A 21,290-nucleotide genomic window follows, 5' to 3' on the forward strand; every position below is an offset into this window, starting at 1 on the left:
GCTCCGTATTTGAGATCGCTCCTCAGTCGATGAAGTAAAAAAAAACAATTACTTTTTTCTCTATCTCTTCAAGCTAAATAATTTCTGCGCATCCGCGAATCATTCCGGATCCTGTTAATTCCACTTAGAGCGAATCAAATCTGAGATTCTCTGATCTCCGCTATAAATGCACAACTGTGTGGTGTAGGATAGAGGATCATTGTTCAAGTTCGCCCGCCGCCTCTTGCCGTTTTACGGAATCCAGTGATGCATCAACGCGAGTTAAAATGCAGAACGTCCCTCTACCTTCCAACGCATCAAGCTGCGAGTCGAGGATATCCTCCTGGCAGGAAGAGGCTCGCGTATATCCCACGATGCGCAATTGTTTGTCTCCGGAATCCACGGGTAAAGAGGCCTCGCAGCGCAAATATTACAATCGCGAATATTACAGTGGAGGATTCTCCAGTCGAATGCTAGATGTGCTGGCAACTATCACGCGTTTAAATGGGGTTTCTAAAGTCTTTACATGCTTCGTTGACGAGTGATCCGAATTACACTGGGAAGTAAGTGATAACTAGGGCTGTAAACCGGAATGTATGGCCGTGAAGATTTAATCTTTTGAATTTATAACTCTCAGCTGCTATTCCTTGCGCTTGAATATGTTCTTTTTTAATCATTGAAAGTAATTGGATCACTTTCTGCTGATTGCTGAGTATGACTTTTTTTTAACTGACCACAATATACCCGAATTAGGAGCAAAAGTATAGCTTTTAAGGGATTCACTGCGGCTCATTTAGACTCCTTGATTACAATAGTAGATTCCCTAGTCAGCCACTGGATGGGATGTTACCTATTGCAAATTTAAATGGATATTAAGAAATCAACTGTCCGTCGGTGGCGCTAAGCGATCCAAATTTCACGGTAAAATTAGGTGTATGATGTAAAAAGATGCGTTGCCAAGACCGAAAATTGATCCCAGCACTTTAGCTTTCCATGAAATATGTGCAATCTGTAACAGCTGGCTCAAAATCATTTCATGAATGGGACTCTAAGGTGATATTATTAACCGCGCGGCGTCAATGATACATGCTGGCATTAGGATCAACATCCTTAATGGTTGAGTGAACGAAGGGGAATATCAGTTCATGCATATATTCGAAAGAAATAAGCCATGATTGGGCTGCACTTAACTTATTATATGTTATGTGTGATTTAAATACTTAATTATATAATGTTTTAAGTTTATTTTGCTCTTCATTGCTTTTATTAAAAGTAGCAAATACATACAAAGTATATAGAATGAAGGAATCCCTCTTTGATCTCCACGCTAAAGGTATATTTTAAAATCGGTAAAAACGAGCTTTAGGATGTGTAGCAGGGGACCGAGGCGTCAATTTACGGAGTACCTACCTATTTACAGCCGTGAAAACGGGAGATTAAAAATTATCTCGCAATAATACTCTGTTTCTTACGGTAAATGTTGCGTGATGTTTGCCGTTTCCCTCTCCTCCACGTGAGATAGGGTAAGATTCGGTTACGCTCCTTGGAACATTATACACCTCACGTAATCAATGCACACCAGCACATCCTCACTAAAGGGAGATGCGCGCATATTTCCTGCGCCGTGCAATTGTTTCTATCCGGAATCCATAGCAAGAAGAGGCCTCGCGGAAGAGGTCTGGGAAGCAAATATCTGCCATTACGACTCTTGCGGATGAGTTGTGCCCAGTGTAGCTTTTCTCTGTCTCGCACCCAAATACCTACTCTATCGACGTGGTTTTCCCGCGTTAACCAGAATAACCATGGCAATACTTTCATTTCTATCACTGCACAGCACATTTTACATTTTTTTACTCTTGAACACAGTAGTACATTTTTCCTGCAGTGGGTTTTTACCAATAAGGACGACAGTCAATATCCTTAGGTTTTTCCCACGTTCACTAACATCTTTTTACATCTGGTCAATTATTAGCTTTGTTAACTTATAATTTTATTTGTTGATTGAAAATGGAACTTCTACTTCATTTTATGCAATTTGCCTCTGCATCTAATTTCATGAGCAACTTGACAATGTATTAACTGCATATATTTCATGTTTGACGAGGGGTTGCATGGAAAATTGGACTTTCTAGTCCCAGTCTCGCCCAATAAAGACGTTTATTATTATTATTAGGCACCTCTCGCCTCACTCACTCCGTCTAAATTTCTCTCAAACTTCCCCTTTTTCACTCCGATGCAACGAGGGAGATTCATCACGGTGCAATGCGAGATTTATTCCACGTTTCTTCTCGTCGCGAAATTATGGGAGTGTAATTTCCCGCCGTATCAGGATGTGGTGTTGCGTAACTTGTTGCCGGACTGTGTGCCATACCAGGTATTCCCATTTCAAATTTACGCTGTTTTGGCCTAGAACTAATTTTATGGCGTCATTGCATATAAAATGCTCGAGGAGGTTTTACTTTCTGACCACCGCTGTATCACGGTCCTTGCAGCACTCTTATTTTTACATGTTTTTTCTTAACTGTCTTCGTCTTTATTTTTGTCTTATTTATTGATGAAACCTTGTAATTGATATTTACCCACTTTCCATTGCAGAATTGGCTTCAAATTCTGCGCATTTTCTCGCTTTTAGTGATAATGTAATACTCAGTGCATTTGAAATTTTATTTGTTAATTAATACATTTGCTCTTTTTAATTTATACATTTTCATAAAACAATATTTTTAAAATTATTTCAATAAATAGCGATAGTTTTTTTTAAACTTTTACAACTGAAAGTTATCGGAGGAAACGAGTTCAAGGCCAGTTCATTCCAAAATTTTATTTTTCAAAGTTTGATTTATTCCTGTCCTTCCTCAACTATTGCCCTGTTTTACACTATTTTTAGTAAAACGAATTAGCACTTATATTATTCCTTCAAAAGATAATGAGCTTTTTTTACTTTTTCGTTTATCTATACTGTTCGCAATAAGACATCTTTTATGTCTTTTTCATTTTACTTTTTCTCTAATAAATTGCTACATGAATCGAAAGTTTTATTACCATTGACTGATATCGTAACACACTGATATGATTGACCATAATTGATGATGGACCCCCGTCTTGGCTCTTAATGTGCTGAAATTTTTCTATTGATTGGGACAGTATTCAGACAGACGCACGGATTTAGTTGGATAAAGTAAGGAGCCGTCTCGCCCGGGTGGGACCTGGCTTAAAATTTCATCCCCGGCGCCCGTTCTCCCAAAAGGCGAATCGCTGCACGAAATTCAAATGTGCGGCAACGCACGGAATTGGCCCCATGTACACCGTCGCCTCTTCCACGCTAAGATTTCCGTGGCTAATTTTTGTCCCCCCTCCAGACTGCATCCCAGCCCACACCGCGAATAACGAACCTGAGGAAGCGAGACTTATGCGAATTTCTCGCTTTGATAAACATCCACGCGAGAGAAAACATTTATTTATATCCCGCATTTAATTTTTCTCCTACTCGACAAATAAAGATTATTCCTTTAAACAAGAATGCATTCGCGAGTCTACCGAAGTTCAAGGAGATTGAAAAAGTGTCCCTCTGGAACAAACTTGTGATTTGACATTTATAATTTAGAATAATATGGCTGGAAATCTCATCGCTGATACGTCACATGCTCCATCTCGGACTCTCTTTTAGTGAAGAAATCTACTCTCACTTGGATTGTTACATCCAACCCACCGCCGATCGACATCAAAATTCATCCCTGCATCATGAATGGGTCCTTCAGATGCATTAATCTCCTGTCACGTTTTTCACTCCACATTCCAGCCCGCACGACACGCAATACTGAAATTCTATAAAAGCTCAAATCTTTCATTCATCCCTTTTCTCTGTTTACCTCCTCTTTTCAATTCCCTTTCAAATTATTTTTTTCTCTTGACCTCTTTGCCTGCCGTACCAGTTTCAATAGCGAACAGCAAGGCTGTCAATCTGATACTCACGTTTTTGTATGTATCGCGTGTGTTAAACATCATTGTTAATATTGAGATAATTTTATTCTGTGTTTTTATCACATTTTTTCATATTTATTTAATTCATTATTGTTTATGACAAAGACATATTCAGTACAATAGCCCAGGAGAAGAGGGCTTTACATAGAAAGAAGAATCATCTTACAGCTCGGAATGCAAGCATAAAAGTAAAGCCTGAATCAAACGATAATTTTATCCGTCATTTCCTAGTGATCGCGAGAGTGATCATACGCGAATGATCGTGGCCGGCAATTGTTTTCGTGATCACGATCGCAATGAGCATTCCCATCACTATTTTTCATCATTCGTCCGGTCGCTTTTTCCGTCGCTAAAACCGTCACTAAAACCCTATATTTGCCAATTGGAACGCATTCTCGTATGGTGCGATTGCAGTGCATCGCTAGACAATCATGGGAACGACATAGATAAACAAACACGGTATATATTTTCGTTATGCGGGTCCTATTACCACGAGGTGTAATATCGGAAGTGATGCGAAAGGCGACGGCGGGAGGGAGCGTGTGATTCAGAAAAATGTTCACTCGAGCGATCACTTTTCCCGTCGCGAAAAGCGATCGCTTTAGTGATCTCTTTTCGCGACGAAAGAAAATGATCGTATGATTCAGGTTTAAGGAAACGATTCATCATATGCTGCATGTAAAGCATGTTCCTTTGTTGAAACGACGCTTAGACGCTGACAGCAGCAGAGGAGTTAAGAGTGGAAGCATTAGAAATGTGGTGTAACCAAGGGAAAAAGGGCAAGGGACGGCCAACGAATGAGTTGCATAGGACAGGTTAAAAAGGATGTAAAAGAGAAGAAACACGTCACTATTAAAAGACTAGCGGATAGGAAAGACGAATAGAGAGCTGAGTCAAACCAATCTTACGATTGTTGGCTAATAATGATGATCAGGGGCGCAGCTAGGAATTAAGGCTAGGGGGGATTTTAGGCGCAACTGATACTTACTGGTGTAGGGTATTGCATACCTACCATGGTAAGCAGAAGTTGCGGGGGCCCTCCTCCAGAAAAATTTGAAGAATAATGGTTCAAAATGGCGAGTTTTACGGCTTTCTGAGGGATATTTGAAAAATCATAACACTATTCTTTAAGTAATACTGATTCAAATAAGTAAAATGGATTAAACTTAAAAATTTCTCCTAGCTCCTGGGGGGGAATACCCCCCAAAACCCCCTCCCCCTCGCTGCACCACTGATGATGATGATAACCGAATTTAAGGGCCGTAGTGTTGTTTTTGGTGTTAAATAAGTAAATAGTCTTATGGTTATTGGTTCAGTTGCCTCTTTTTCTCCTCCTTTAGTTCTGCCTATCTCTTCTCTTCGCCGTCCAACCTTTTATCCTTCGGAAACCGTTTCCTACAGAGAGATTGAGTCCCAAGGGTTTCCAGCCCTTATTTCTTCTCCTTTCTCTCCATCTTACTGATCAATTTTTCACCCGTAATTCTCTTAGCCTTCGCTGCTAGTTCTCTTTCCGGCTTTTTTCCCTTTCGTCTCTCAAGATGAGGATTTTTTCGCAAAAGGAAAGTTGACCATTGGACGCAAAAGGTGCTTTTGAACTCCTTTCGCTGCTCCTGAATTCTCTGGTAATATATTCGAGGTAGAATAAGTTTCCGCCAGCTTTAAATATATTCAATAAAGGATTTAATGGAAATCTCCATCAATTTCAAATGTTATCGAATGAAAACTCAAAGTAATTTATTCTGAAGATTTGCTCTTCGAATTTTCCTGGAATTAAAAGTGGCACAGCACATTTTTCTTGTTTTAGCTGTTTACTTAATATTAGTATTGTTTCCGTAAAAGATTCTGTGATTTTTTCTTCAAATAAACAGGTCTTTAACTATGCAGAGGAGATTAGGGATTGTTAAGTTTAATTTTAAATTCCTACATTTGAAATTACGTGTACTTACAGATAATTTTCAATGTATTTAGTCATTAGGTTTATCTCTCAATTTATATGTATACCTTCTAAATTAATTGGTGTTTCAATCAAGTTTGAGACAATATTTTTCCCTAGGAGAAATTTCTCAATGAAACTTTCATGCTAAAAATTATTTTTTTTTTCCAATTTTCCCTTTACAACCATCATAAAAATGTTTTTTAGTTTTATATGATCTCTAGTGATTCCATATTTTATGATTTCACTTTGTTGATCTTTAAATTAATGTTTGTATAAATTATCACGTCTTACAGAGGATAGAAATGAATCTATAGCTTCTTTGGCTTAAATATGATTGTGCATTAAAAAAAGTTTCCGGTTTACGTGCTTACATGATTTTCGTTCATTTTAATCTAATCATGTCCACAACTACTTGTCCATAGGTCTTAAAATCAAAATTTTGACATGGTAATTTGGTAATAAAAAACATTCCGGAATAGAAATGTGGTAATACCGTTTTCCTGGCAGAAAATTCTTCCGCATTAAAATAGATGATTACGCACGGACTCAATTCTGACGTCAGGAAATAGCAGACACACAAAAACAGAAAGGATATAGAGGTATTTCATCCGAAATATAACGGTTTTGGATGCAAAAGCCTGCCTTGGACGTTGAAAAAAATTCCAGTGAAATGCATTACATATTCCTTTCCTGAGGAAGTCAATGTCGAAACTTTTGAATAAAATGCGAATAACCCCTTTGCAAGGCTCAGTCGTTATTTCTTTTTGTTCACGCACATCCAGACTCCCGGATCTTTCAGAACTTTTCAGAGTTCAAGGTGTGCTGAGAAATATTCATTTTCCATCCTTCTCATGTGGAAAAAACAAAAGAATTTCCACAATAGGGAGGGATGCAAGCTTTTTAAAGTTTCGAGTATGCACGCAGAGGAAGCTAAAGGCTCTGGTGCAATACGGTAGGGATATAAACTGTATGTACTACCTCGTATTCTGAAAAAAATTCTTTCCTTTACTGAAGTCAGACTAGTGATGTAAGCTTGGTTAACATCCTGTTTATTTGGGTTTTACTAATGGATATTTACCCATGTATACATCCAGAATGAAGGAACATATGAATGTATTAGTTCAGTGTTAGGCAGTTTTCGATTTTTGTACTGGTGGTGTATTGCTAGCAATTATAGTTCCTAGTTAAAGATTATTCTCTTTTTATTAAAGAGAAAATATTGTTTTCACGACTGATATCAGCGCTTTGAGGATTCGTATGTATGCATACCGCATGGCTTTAACATCCACCTTATTTAAGAATGCGAATAAGTATCGTAGTTTAATAATTACCCTGAAAGTCTGTATTATAGTGTTCTGTCTGCGACCAATGAATTTATATTTCTCTCTTCCGGATTAATAGCACCCTTGCGTTTTCTATCATTTCGCGTTTATACATTTTTCGTTATAATATATGTTCCAAAAATCGATATCATGGCATGGCAGACGTTATAGCTCTGGCGGTTAAGAATTTTGATTTACTGGTCAGTAAACCGTAGTTATAAATACCCTCGACTACACATTGGTATGCTTATTAGCCGGTATAGAAGGAGTAGTCATTATTATATAATTCATGGTGAAGCAAAAACCAAGTAATGTCACACAAACTTCCAGAACCACCCGATAGGAATCCCGAATAGCCTTTTTCGAACATTATACCAACGTCATTTCTCTATATTTTTCTTTAAGCTATTTGGAATCCTGGTATATTAAATTTTTTTAATAGTTATCTGGTAATTTTTTGCCATTCGTGACTATATGAGTTTTGAATATGTATCATTGTATCCTACATTTTTTCTGTGTCCATGAAATTTCTATGGTGATGAATTATCTAGTGATATCATCGTATAATAATTATCTATTACTGTGAAGGTCTAATGATCTTACAGTACTTTTGAGATACTCATCCCGAGTTTTGAATAATATCCCAATATTCTGCAGTCTTTCCGGCTGTCCTACTAGTATGTCACATTCTTAAGTGCGGTTACACGATTGGCTTCAAACATGTTTGGCTTATCACGCCACGTACAGCATCGATTTCGTCTTAAAGGTTGAAATGCGAGTGACTCGTCATTCTTTCTCATCCGCCAATAATGACCTACTCTCACGGGTCTATAAATTTTTTCTGCCCGTTTTCCCCTTCGCATTTACTCCGCATGAGTTCGTTCGTACATCCTGAGTGGGCGTTTTTGGTCGCCGTATGTCACAACTGGTCGAATCAGGGTCGCATATATAGAAATGGGAATTTGATATGGCTCACTGCTTTTCTAGAATGTCCCCTTTCTCCTCCTCGAGGAGCCATTTCTTTTCCTATCCTGTGCCTTAACTCGGTTTCCGAAAGTAGTGGTTCGCAATCGGTAGTTCATGTGTCCGAAATGCATTGAATTGCAATGTAGGGCCCTAGTTTCGAATGGAATCAATTATAGCTTAAAAATTAGTTGTTTAAGCAAATTAAAAAAGTCAATTGATAAAATTGATGATATTGATATCATTTTATAAAATGTAACTCGTGGTCTATGTTTCTTGGTATCAATTTCCTGCCGAAATAATCAATATAGGGGCGACCTATTTTCAAACCATATTCCTTTTTTTTTTTGTAAATATAGTTTGAATTCCATTGCTTTTTTACTGTATCATTCCATATCTAAAATTTATCTACAACACTTTTTTATTCAAAAATATGCACAATGTTGCGATATTTTCGGGAGGTGCGATATTTTCAATAGGCAAAAGCATCTGGAGTCACCTAAAGCTCCAATTTTATTTTGTATGTGTATGTTTTAGTAGCAGATAACGTATTATTAATAGTATTGTATTTTAATTGCAGTTTAATGGAAATAACGTTGAGTTATTGTAAAATAAGTTGGTTTAGTCTTTTCATTCTTAGGTTTCTATGAATACGTAAACCTACTGGGGAAATTGGAAAGGTGCGTGTAAATCTGAGAGCAGTTTTTGAATGCTCTCATTAGCAAATGAGGCAGAAATAACAGTCAATAGTCATAGTTATGTGATGCATCTACGTTAGGGAAGTTTAATTGCGAAGCAGTCAATTATTTTCTTAGTGCCAGAAAATGCTCAAATCCTATACTCGCAGTATTTTAGAGAATTATAAATGTTAGATTGTGAATAAACTGTAATTTGTCTTTTCTCCTATCCTACGCACTAATTTCTTCGTCGAGCATTAAGAATTTTATGGAAATAAATTTTTATATGCTTTGAGAACGTAATTTATACTCAGCATTCCCTACCTCTCAGAGATTTGTTCTAAAATCGAGGTATGAATGACTTCACACAACCTAGTTTCTGATAGTCATTCATCATCAAAAAGGGAGTTTGCTTTTGCAAGTAGGTTTGGGCTACTATATATTCCTTCGCTCATTCATCGTCGTAAGAGAAAAACATTTCTGAATGTTCAAACCTGATTTAACTGTAAAATATCATGTATGAGGGTCATATAAGACGGCCTACCTAAGGATGACGAACTGTTCTGATTATCCCCGGTGAGATGGTGGTAAATATCTGCCCGAAGCAGTCCGTCCAGTTTCAGAAGACTCATTTTTATCATCATCCCATCGCATTAGTCTTCACTTGAAGCCACCAAAGACCTATAATTTCTGCTCAGTAGCAACGTACGGAACCACCCTTCGTAGAATTACCCTTCACGGTCCATGCAAAGGCACTAACCGTGTTCCACCTCTCTTATTTCATCCATTCCGTTTTAAAGCACCGTCTTCTCTTTCCTTCAGTCACCGCGATCGTTATGGAGCAAAATGATTGAAAGATAGTTCACTCATGCTTTAAGTTCGTATCACATTAACCCATTTCCGCCCAGAAAACTTTCTACTTGCGATTGCGAAGATGTTTAGCTACGTTATGGCTATGGTGGTCTTTAGTAATTTATTGCAACATTTTGGCTGTACATCAACTTGTTTCTTCAAAATGACTCGTAGCCACGTTGCCGGAATGAGTAACAACGAGATCAGAATCTAATTTTGTTCAATTTCTACAAGTGATCTCAATAGGAAGGATCAAAATTTGAGGGAAAGAACATTTTAGGTTGTAAGAATGTTATATCAATCTATACAATGCCATTTCATCTTTACTCTTATAATATTTGCGAGTGATTTGCAGACAGTAAGCGTCCATATTGAATTTCCGTTTAATCAAACAAGGAGTTTGCTTTTGTAGCTAAGTATGTTTGGGCTATTATATATTCCTTCAGTCATTCGCCGTCGTAAGAGAAATCATTTATTCATGTTCAAACCTGATTTAACTGTAAAATATCATATATGAGGGTCATATAAGAAGGCCTACCTAAGGATGACGAACTGTTCTGATTATCCCCGGGAAGATGGTCTTAAATATCTTCCCTAAGCAGTCGGTCCAGTTTCAGAAGGCATATTTTTGCCATCATCCCATCCAATTAGTCTTCACCAGTCTCTTTACGCCAGAAAGCATATTTTATCGTCTTTAAAAATAAACTAATAAGTTGAGGATTAAGTTATTGCGAGCTTCATCAACATATTTTGACAAATCGACGTCAATAGGTAGTGCGGGTTTTCTTCAAGGACACCATATGGTAGGGTTTAGTCGTGCAGCTACGGTGGGTGGATACTGGTTTAAATATTTTGTTGACTGGAAAGAAAACATAATTTACGGCGCAATAAACGTCTTTCTCATGCAACAATTCACTAATAATTTCAAATAAAAAAGCCGCTCTTTATTCAATAGAAGATGACGTCGTTTTAGAACGAAGATTTCCGCGGTGATAGTTCTTATGCCTGCGTTTTTCTTGGGTTTTCTTCAGCGTCAGTTAGCTGCTGGATAGCAGAAACAAATGAGTACAGAGACTTCTCGCGGAAAATCATGGAAGCCATAGAAATAAAAAAAAGTTGAATCCAACAGAGAGGTCAGATATCTCCTTCACAGCGCCTGGAAAAGACTCATGCAAGATTCAGCCAATCAAAGAGCAGCACTAAGCCAGCCTGCGGTTATAACCAAGGCAGGAATCACACGTCAATGCCTTTGGCCTGAAGACGCTGGCAGGATAGCCAGCGAAACTGTTGTTCACAAGCCAACTGACGTGGAAGATACTTAACCCGAGAAAAATGCAAACACGTCATTTTAGTTTCGGTTCATTAACTTCTTAAGGGAGAACGGGTCATTGAGGGAAGGAATCTCTCAATAGTGTATGAAATTCTAACCACGCGAGGTTGAGGGTAGCTGATACGCTATGATTGCTCGACATGAGTTCATGACATGAACAACTTTTCCGCGAAGGGGTTGATGCGTGAGATTTTTCATGGCGAATAGATCGAGCAGTAGGTTTCGGAAAAAAAAACGGAAAACATATGTCTACTGGGTCTCTTTGTATTTATTTTGGAAGGAATCTCTCCATCAGTATGTGGAAAACTAGCAACGCGAGGTTGAGGGGAATCTGAGACGCTGTAACATGCCCAGAATGAGTTCTTGACGTTCAACTGTCCCAAAAAGGGTTGACACTGCATACCTTTCGTGGCTAAAGGCCTTTTTACACGGTACACGGAATTGCGCAATCTGACGTGCGTGTAAAGGTGCAATCAAAATTGCGTCGTGTAAAGCGGTGAATTGCTAGAACACATGCGAGAATGCGTGGATGCGAGACGGCAAAATAGCCCCTGTTCTAATTTCGTTCATGCATTCGCGCAATTCCACGCCATTTTAGAAATGAATGCAGCTCTAACCTGCGCAATTCCGTGCCCCGTGTAAAACGGCCTAAATAGATCGAGGAGTAGGTGATGGATCTATAAACGGAAAACATAATAACCTTTTTGTATTTCAAACTCTATAAAAATTGACAGTTGAGGATAATCGGCGAAGGGTTTTTTTTTATTTCACGGTCAACGCAAAGACACCAACCGTGGTACCACTCTCTTATTTCACTGTTCCCGACGCACAGCACCTTTTCTTCCCTCCAGTATGCGGAGCGATGGAACCAGGGAGGTGAATTATTGCTTTTTTCCCTCCGTGTGTGACCGGTGAATAAGGCGGGTGTGGAGAATATCTGGGTGGGGAAAACAAGGGATGGGGAAGGAAGGCCGAAGTAAGGTGGGAAGAGATGCTGCAAGCGCCATCTGCGGGAGGGAAAGGGGAGAAGTTCGATGACCCAGACTGCTTGGAGGGTGGCCAAAAGAAAGGCGGGCTAGGAGATGGGTGGGGTGGGCGATGCTCACATAGCCTCCCGCACATAACCCTGTGCACTATCCCTACCTATAGTGCCCTGGAAACCAACGGAAAACATCGATAACAATTTGGAACGAATCGAATTTTAGGTTAATGCCTGGAAGGAAATTATGTATTTGTAATAGTTCGAAGTCTGGCTCGTGAACGGCGGTGAAATATTCATGAACCGCCATGATAAAAAAATTACCTCGCCCGGGAATGGAACCACGGACCTTTGGTAGGAGTTTGGTAGTTGGGAAAGGAACCTGGTTAGCGCAGTGGTATGATCAGTGGCTCGGAATGCCAATGGTCCATGGATTATTCCCGTTTCAGGGGAATATTTTTTCATGACAATTTATGTAAATTATGTAAAGTCCATATAAAATTCTGACCTCAAATCCGCCTTCAAATTCTTTAAGATCAGCATATTTTATAGCTATCGATTTTATTATTTAATTTTTATGATCTTTTTCTGTCAAAATGTTAACGTAAAAATAAATGATGTCGTTGGGCCGTGTACTAACTATGCTGAGAAACTTATAGTGGTTTGCAGTTTAAAGATGTTTTGTGTTTTTTATAATAATGCACGGACTTAACCATTTGGGGATGTCTTTAAAATCTAACTGTTTTTTTTAACATCACTATATTTTTCAAGTATCCGATTTATTATTCCATTTGAATGATAATTTTTTTTCTTTCAATAGAAATTATGCCCTAGGATCGTATACTAACAATGCTGAGAGGCCTTTAGTGGTTTGCTTGCATAAATGATGTTTATATTTCTTGATAGTAATTTGCGGACAAAAGAACTACGTAAAAATCTCCCAGTGAAACCACCAGGCCATACCCATTGAATAGAAACATGTGATGTTATATCACCAACCAATATGCTCGAACAATCTGTAGTTAATATTTTCCTCTGCTATTAAACAAAAATCGTATCAAAACGCTTAAATGGTGGTAATTTTTTCCCTCCTCTTAATTTTTTTCTTATAGTATTTTTTTGGGGTGTTATGAAGAAAGATCTGAACAAATCTGCAGGTATATTACGTGAAAATATCACGGAAGTGTAAATGTGTTTCCATCATTGAACCAACTACGCCGTTTTATTCGTATCTTTTTCTTTCCTGTGAGCATACTTGGACAATCTTTTTTAGGAAAGCCGACGATTGTACCTATTGCTTTATTCTGGTTTTTCTCTCATTATAAATATCAACCACTATCGTCAGAGCTAAGAATCATAGGGAATAAAAGTAATATGTTTGTAAGTTTTAAATGAAGTGTAGTACGACATTGCTTTTTCAAACTATGATGCCCCTGTTATTTCAGCCAATTGGCCCAATGAAGAATGTCAACTTATGTGTTTCAAAGATCCAGTCGCAGTATCGGATGCCTAGAATTTGAAATTCTTGCGCATAGCTTTCATGTATAACTTAAAATAAACATGATTCGAGGTTATATTAGCAGACTATACATTAAGAAGAATACTTGAAAATATTTTTAAATATTTATTGATTGTCTTAACGGCCGACATAGCGAAACAAACATCGATGCTTCTGGCCATTCGGCAACGGCTCCTTTCGTTCTCTGTCACCGTAAATTCCTTTTTCACCACTTCATGCTAAGTCAATAAGCCAGCTTTTCCTCATTGTTAATCGCGTAAAGGAGTCAATAAACCCATACGCTTTTCTATAGTGATCAAAGATTAGGAATTTTAGGAGCAGAGTTTAATCCGTGTTTGTTCTAAAGGAGATATTGTGCACCGATTATTTACCAAATACTGACTCCTGCTGTAATTGTAAGTTCTTAGCCTAAAGGAAATTGGAGATACAAGTGTCTAATGTATTCCAAATAATATTTTGTTTACATTGCTGATCTTCGTATTAGACGCGTCGAAAATTATAATTTTTATGCTTGTCTGCATGATATTATTTGAGTTACATGTAGTGCGGAAACCTTCAGAATAAAACCGAAGAATGCTTGCAACTTTAGTTGAATCATTCATAAAATTATCCTGCGAAACATATGCATCGATGCTCTTAGGAAATCGGTTAGTCCCGATACAATAATTGTAAAATTTGAGTACAATGAAATATGCGTATTCAAATTTCTTGTCTATTCCAAAAAAATGTTTTGAGCAAATTTCTGGTCTTCATGATAGGGACATCGTTCATAATCGCTTTTATGCATATTTTCATGATATTACGTTCGTGACGAGGAAAACGTTAGAATAAAACCGAAGAATGCTTGCAACTTTTGTCGAATCTTCATTTAACACCTCAATCTGCGAATAAATATGCATCGATGCTCCTAGGCAGTCAGCTACGGCTCCTTTCCTTCTGCTGTCTCCTTTTCTCCATCACTCCGTTATTCTTCCCCACACACCGTCCTATCCTTGCGACAAATGCGCCGAGGAATTACGAGCTGACGACCTTCTTCTCTGGGGTGTTCGTGGGGGAGGTTCCACGGGGACAATGAAGTGGGTGGCGAGGGAAAGTAAGGGCAAAGGGGGTGGGGTACACCCAGGGACTGGATCGCCTTTGCAGAGTAGGGGCGGGTCCATTGGGATTTTCTTTTAGTTAATTTTTTTCTGGAAGGGAGAGAAGGGTTGGGCAGATTAAAAGGGAGAAGATGCTGAAGGGGGAAATGTTTGTGGTGACTAATTAGAGGCAGAAGGTGCTGAAAGTCAGCGGGAATTGAAGGATTGTAACAAGGAGAGGGGGTGGTGTGTTGGCAAGAAGGCGAAAGGTGGGTGTTGCCTCGGTCGGCATGAATAAATCGTTCAATTTCCATTCGCCGTAACCTCGGAACGGTGTTTCGTAAGTCCTGTGGATGAGGAAAAATTATGTATATCGAGTTTCAAAGATATTTTTCGTTCCGTCTACCTTGACGAGAGACATTAAATAAGTTTCGCAAGTTGTTCAATTTATTCTTAGAGTGATTAAGCATACTATACAATTATCCTCTGGTTCGATAATGAAATATTTGTAACCCAGGGCTGCTTGAGGGAGATATTAAATTTTAAACTTCTCATTTTTAAAACGTTAAAGTTTTCTACGCAATCATAATTATTTGTGGCGGCTACATATTTCGTCATTAAACTTTACAGCTCAGAAGTACGCGTATTTTAAATATTTCCTGAATTGAGCTGAACATATATATATTCTGGATGTTACTTAGAAGAAATATTGGGTTGTAATGGGTTAAGGTGTGAACGGTGGTGTAGTCGACGGGAGATAACAATTTTCACTAAATATTTTGCATTTTTTTTTAAATTTGCATAATTACCTGAACGATTCAAATTCGAGCTTCTGTGTGCGATTGCTAAACCTTAAAATTGCAGGACTCATTGTCGCTAAAATTAGTGTTGAAGTAATTTACTTAATTGAATGGATAATTTTACGTTTTTAACTTAGAAGTGCCCTTCCATTCCACAAGTTATGTCTGAAAAACGATGCCATAAAACATAAAAGAAAAGTTTTTGAGTTATTTCATGATAGGATAATTTTTATTTGCTTATCCAGAATATTTTTAATGGGAGGCAATCACATTCAATTTTCTCAGTCTTGCGTGATAAGTCTCGTTTAATCAGAGAAATTTTATTTCTTTGGTGGGAAAGAAATTGAATATTAGGTAGAAAAAAGTAGCTGCGCTCCCGAGATCTCTCGCGTCCAGGTTTATTACGGCAATGACATCTCACTCCCCTTAGCTCCTTATTGCGGTGTTGATGCAATGAGTGTATGGTTTTTATTATGAAAACAGAATAGAGCGTTATTAATTTAACTACTTTCAACCTTTTCAACAAAGATTTATTGCGATGGAATGTATGAGAAGCGTTATTTTGTAGTTTTGATGTTAACACCATTAAAGATGATTTGGTAACTTGTAAAGTTATTCTCAACGGTAAAGTAACAGGATTACCCTGAACGAAGAATCTTTTTTTCTCAAGCAGGAGAGAAATTGAATGCAAAATGGAAAAAGAAAATTTGATCTATTGCTTAGAGGTTTATGATATCGAAATTATTCTAATTTCCTCACGTCATTTGCAGTGTGGACGGCGATGAAGTCTAAGAGGCATTATTAGCCATGATTAATAATAATTTTTTTTTGATAAGTCATATTAAACAAACCCGTATCTTAGCAACTGCGATCTGGTGTCGACGCTACGAAAACAAAACACTGCATGGAGTCGATAGAACAGGGCCCGATTTAATACACTTCGAAAATAAAAAAGTAGTTGGTCATTATCAATAAATATTCGATATTTTCACATCTCAATGCAGAAAATATCTATCGTAAAAGAGAAATAAAACTTTGGTGAGTCATTTTGTTGATGTTGTACCTATTATCGGTGAGTTTGCCAGAATAACTTCTTAAAGTACCACTTATTTCGGTGTAGACACTTTTTCAATCTTATAGAACTTCATTAGCCTTGCGAGCAAACTCTTGTTTTAGCGTTGACCTTTTATTTTTCAAGTAGTAGAGAAATTGAATGCGGGATAGAAATAAAAAGTGTTTTACTCTCACGTGGAGCGGTATCAAAGCGAGAAAGTAGCATGAGTCTCGCTTACTCAGAATCGTTATTCGCGTTTCCTTTACGGTAATTATAATTAGTTCTGATTCGTTCAGTTATATTAGACCGACCCACATCTAAGCGATGGTGCTCTACTTTTGGAGCTACGTTAACACTACACTGTATAGAGTCAGTAAAATTTGGGTCGATTTTATTCACTTTAAAAATATATAGTTAGTTGCTGCGTGTCAATAAAACTATTTAGCATCTCTAAGACACAAGATTTATTGCAAAAGAGAACTAAATTGTTGCTGAGTCATTCCACCGATATTGTATTAATGGCAATTTTGCTGGAACAACTTCTAAATCACCAGTTATTTCGAGAGAGATGCTTTTTCAATATTCTTGAACTTCATTAGCCTCGCGATTCAACTCTTGTTTAAGGGAAGAGACTTTATGTTTCTAGTAGGAGAGAAATTGAATGTGGGATAGAAATAAAAGAGTTTTTCTCCCGTGCGGAGGTTTATCAAAGAGATAAAGTCGCATAAGTCTCGCTCCCTCAGGTTTGATATTCGCAGTGTGGGCGGGAATGCAGTCTGGATGCGTTAGTAGTCATGATAAAAAGTAAATTAGCTCAAATTTTCAGATAAACGCAACCAGAAAAGTCGGCCGTGGTGGAACACAGTATTAAAGAAGACTATGCTATTAAATGGGAAGATACAAAAATCCTTTGCAACGAACAGCGTTACTGGGACCGCATAATTAAGGAAGCAATACAGATCCGCCTCAATCCCAAAAATTTCAATCGGGACACCGGCTTTCATCTTAGCAATACATGGAGACCTGTAATAAGCTGTATAAAAAACATAAGGGAAGATCGTGAAGAATTCCAAAAGACCTACAGCCAATCGGACGACACCTGAGCCGTATTATTGTCCTCGGTAAACGGTCGTATCGGTTCAGTGAGAAATTGGACTTCCATAGAGCAACACGGCCTTGAAGATGGGATAAAAGTCGTCTGTAGAAACGTCGGCTTATATAAAAGCATTCACCTGGCTGAGAGCCCGAGAAATATTCATCATTTAATTAGCTCTGATTATTTCGGTTATGTTAAACTAACTACATCGTAGCGGTTGTGCTCTGCTGTCAAAGGTACGTTAACATTACAGTGTATGTATTCGATAGAAACTGGGTTAATATAATACAGCTTGAAAATTAAAAATATTTATTTTATATTTCTAGCTGTTTTCAATCATTTCACGAACCTAAGTCAGACAGGATGTGTTGCAAAAAAGTAAGTATGATAGTGAGTCACTCCTTTGATGTTAAATTACCAGTAATTTTGCAAGAATAACTTCAAAATTACCAGTTATTTAGAGAGAGACACTTTTTCAATCTCGTTGAACTTCATTAGCCTCGCGAGTCAACTTTCGTGTATGCGAAAAACCTTTATTTTTCAAGTTGGAGAGAAATTGAATGCGGAATAGAAATATAAACGAGTTTTTCTCCCTCGCGAAGGTTTATCAAAGCGAGAAAGTCGCATAAGTCTCGCTTCCTCAGGTTCGTTATTCGCGGTGTGGGCTGGGATGCAGTCTGGAGGGGGGACAAAAATTAGCCGTAGAGAACTTAGCGTGGAGGAGGCGACGGTGTACAAGGGGCAAATTCCGCGCGTTGCCGCACATTTGAATTTCGAGCAGTGATTCACGGGGCATGAGACCTTTTGCGAGAACGGGCGCCGAGGATGAAATTTTAAGCCAGGTCCCACCCGGGCGAGACGGCTCCCTACATTATCCAACTAAATTCCTGTGTCTGTCTCCCTCTCTAAGCACCCCGAAATGGAGAGCGAGTCTCGACGGAGAAATATTTTTTTGCATTCTCTTCTTTTTGTTTTATTTTCTGTTTTCCCCTCTCAGTCTCATGTGGTTTAGTTAAGCATTCGTGCAGTTCTTTTTATTCTTTTGTATCTTCCTTATCTATTTGCACGTAGGTATTGTTTAGTTCATGCTGTTTACGTTTCGTAGGGGTTTAATCATTATTTTTGGAAACGGTAAGTCGAGAAAGGTTGAAAAGCGATGGAAAACATATATAAAAGGAAGCGAAAAGTACTTTCTAATTTTCAAACGTATACCCGAATAAATAAACCAACGCACTGCTTAACAGCGCAAGTATAGCATAGGTATGGAGGTAATTCGGTACTCATCGATGTTTTCATTTAAAGTTATCATATATCATTTTACTCATTACGAATTTATACATATTTGCTAAGGCGTAAGTTACCAGCGTGTAAGTATTTTAGCATTCATTAAATATTTTAGTAGGTGATAAGGGCATATTTTTCCCGCTCATGAATTCTTGAGAATACTCAAGTGATTTTGCAAATCTATTTTAGAACTAGTCGGGCACTTGAGCAACAATTAGCGATTGTTGTTGGTGTGCAACTAAGTACAGGTGTCCCATTAACCCATTATAACCCAATGTTGCTTCTGAGTAATGTAGCTCAAAAATGTTTACATTTTCAGCTCTATTGAGGAAAGATTATAATTCCGTGTTCACTTGTGCTGTAAAGTTCAATTGCGAAATTAGTAGTGCTATTATAATTATGATTGTGAAGAAAAAAGTTCAATTTTCAAAATTAGGATTCTTGAAATTAAGTTCTCCCAAAAGTAGCAATGGGTCAGACAGAGTTAGTAAAGCATCGAAATAAAATATTTCCATAAAATAGAAAAAATGGAGAAAAAGAAATCTCATCCAAGGCTAATTTAGAGATAGCTATTTGATGACAATTTTTATTTATCTATTTTTCTCTTCTTATGGGATTTATGAGTAAGGGATTTTTTTTACGGAATAATATTTTGGTTTGGATTCGTTTAATGTCATGTCCTATTTGTCCAGCAAATACTCATCTCGATCGGATCAAAACTGGAAACTTCGCATTAGAACATACAGAGGGGCGTGCAGACATTGGCTTTAATGTGCGTTTCCTCTGTCGCACACATTTGTGTCAATTTAGCATTCGCGTAGTCCTTTCCTTTTTTCTCTATCCCCCTCCATCCTCCTCTCCAGGTAGGTGTTCCTCCTATAAAAAGGAAAAATAGCCCAGAAGATGTTCCTCTTTTTCCCCAAGGAGCAGTATACTTGCATTCTATTACCATCTAGGAGCTCTAAGCCTTCCGAGGTGTTGGAGTCCGTGTGTGTCAATTCCTTGGGAGCCAGAACAGGTGTAGTCACCTCGCTGCGTGGCAGTCGGCTCGTAAGGGTTGAGTGGAGGGAAATGGATCTGGTTAGGAGCAATTCTGTTTCCATGGAATAGAGATACTGGAATGGAGAGCAGGAAATCATGAAGGACTAGAAAAAGGGAATATTTTACCTCAGATAAAGCAGTTACGATAAAATGATTTAAAGAGAGTGAACCACTTTCGCTCTACCGGCCTTTTCTCATTACATATTCATTGTTTTTCACGTAGGTATTCATTCATTCTGTTTCATTTTAAACTTGATGTTACTTATCATCTGTAAATTATTAGGGCAATGAAAATAGATCCTTAACTACATTTGGCTGTATCTTAAATTTGAAAATAATTTCCCCACTTTTTGAGGAAATATTTTAGATTTGAGATGCAGTTTAATATTAACATAGGTAAACTATATATAACTATAAACTAAACTATAAAATTGCCTCGTGCAGGGGTATTTTAAATGAAGTTTAAAAAAAATACGCTATGTGAAAATAGAATGTACCTACGTACGACCACGTAAGCGTTATTGATGCGTCACTGAATGTAACTTCAATGTTGAGTAATTGCTACTTACTCTTTTTACTTGAAAATGGGTTCCATCGTTGTCGAACCTAAGGTATTGAATTGATTTTGTCCTTTCAAGTACTGTATATACGTTATTTTGGGTGTAATTGTGAACCTGAATAACTGTATTGCATGAAAAATGCATGAAATGTTTTTGAATCTCCATATACTCTCTCTGCTACAATATTGGTTTAGGCTCAAAATAGCGTTCTCATTGTTATTTTATTCATATACTTCTTTGATGTATGAAAAGAGTTATTTGTAGCTTTGGTTTTAAGGATGAGTTTACAGTAAATTACTAGTTCTCCTCGTTTGATTATTCTCATATCATATCATTCTCTCATATCATTTCAATGATTTTAATCACTTGAAACACTTTTAGAAGTAGTTTTGATTTTAGGTGTAGTTAAGAATCGATGTCATATTCGAAAAATTACGAAAGACATAGAACTTTTAAGTACATGTATAGTCATATGATAACTGGCATGATAGCCTTGGTGCGTTCTTCAGGAAGTGATATAATTTTATTCATCTTTGGATGTTTTTTTTTCAAAAGAATCGGTTCAACTACTCATATTTAAATATGTATTTCTCTGCCCAAAAAATTCAACTTATCTTTGAATTTATCATTCCCTTCTTTTGTCCCAAAACCTTAAGCCTTATTTTATTTATTTTTCAACTGAATTTATGTTCATCCTATTACCGTTAGGTAGATGCCCCATTATCAGTTTTCACTTTGCATTCAATATCAGTGGTTGTTTTTGTCTCAGTTAAATTTATATGAATCGAGCCTGCAAAAAAGTAAATAGAATACAGTTCGTGCTGTAAATGGGACTCCTGTC

The sequence above is a fragment of the Ischnura elegans genome, chromosome 10 (assembly GCF_921293095.1).
Source record: "Ischnura elegans chromosome 10, ioIscEleg1.1, whole genome shotgun sequence".
NCBI lineage: Eukaryota > Metazoa > Arthropoda > Insecta > Odonata > Coenagrionidae > Ischnura > Ischnura elegans.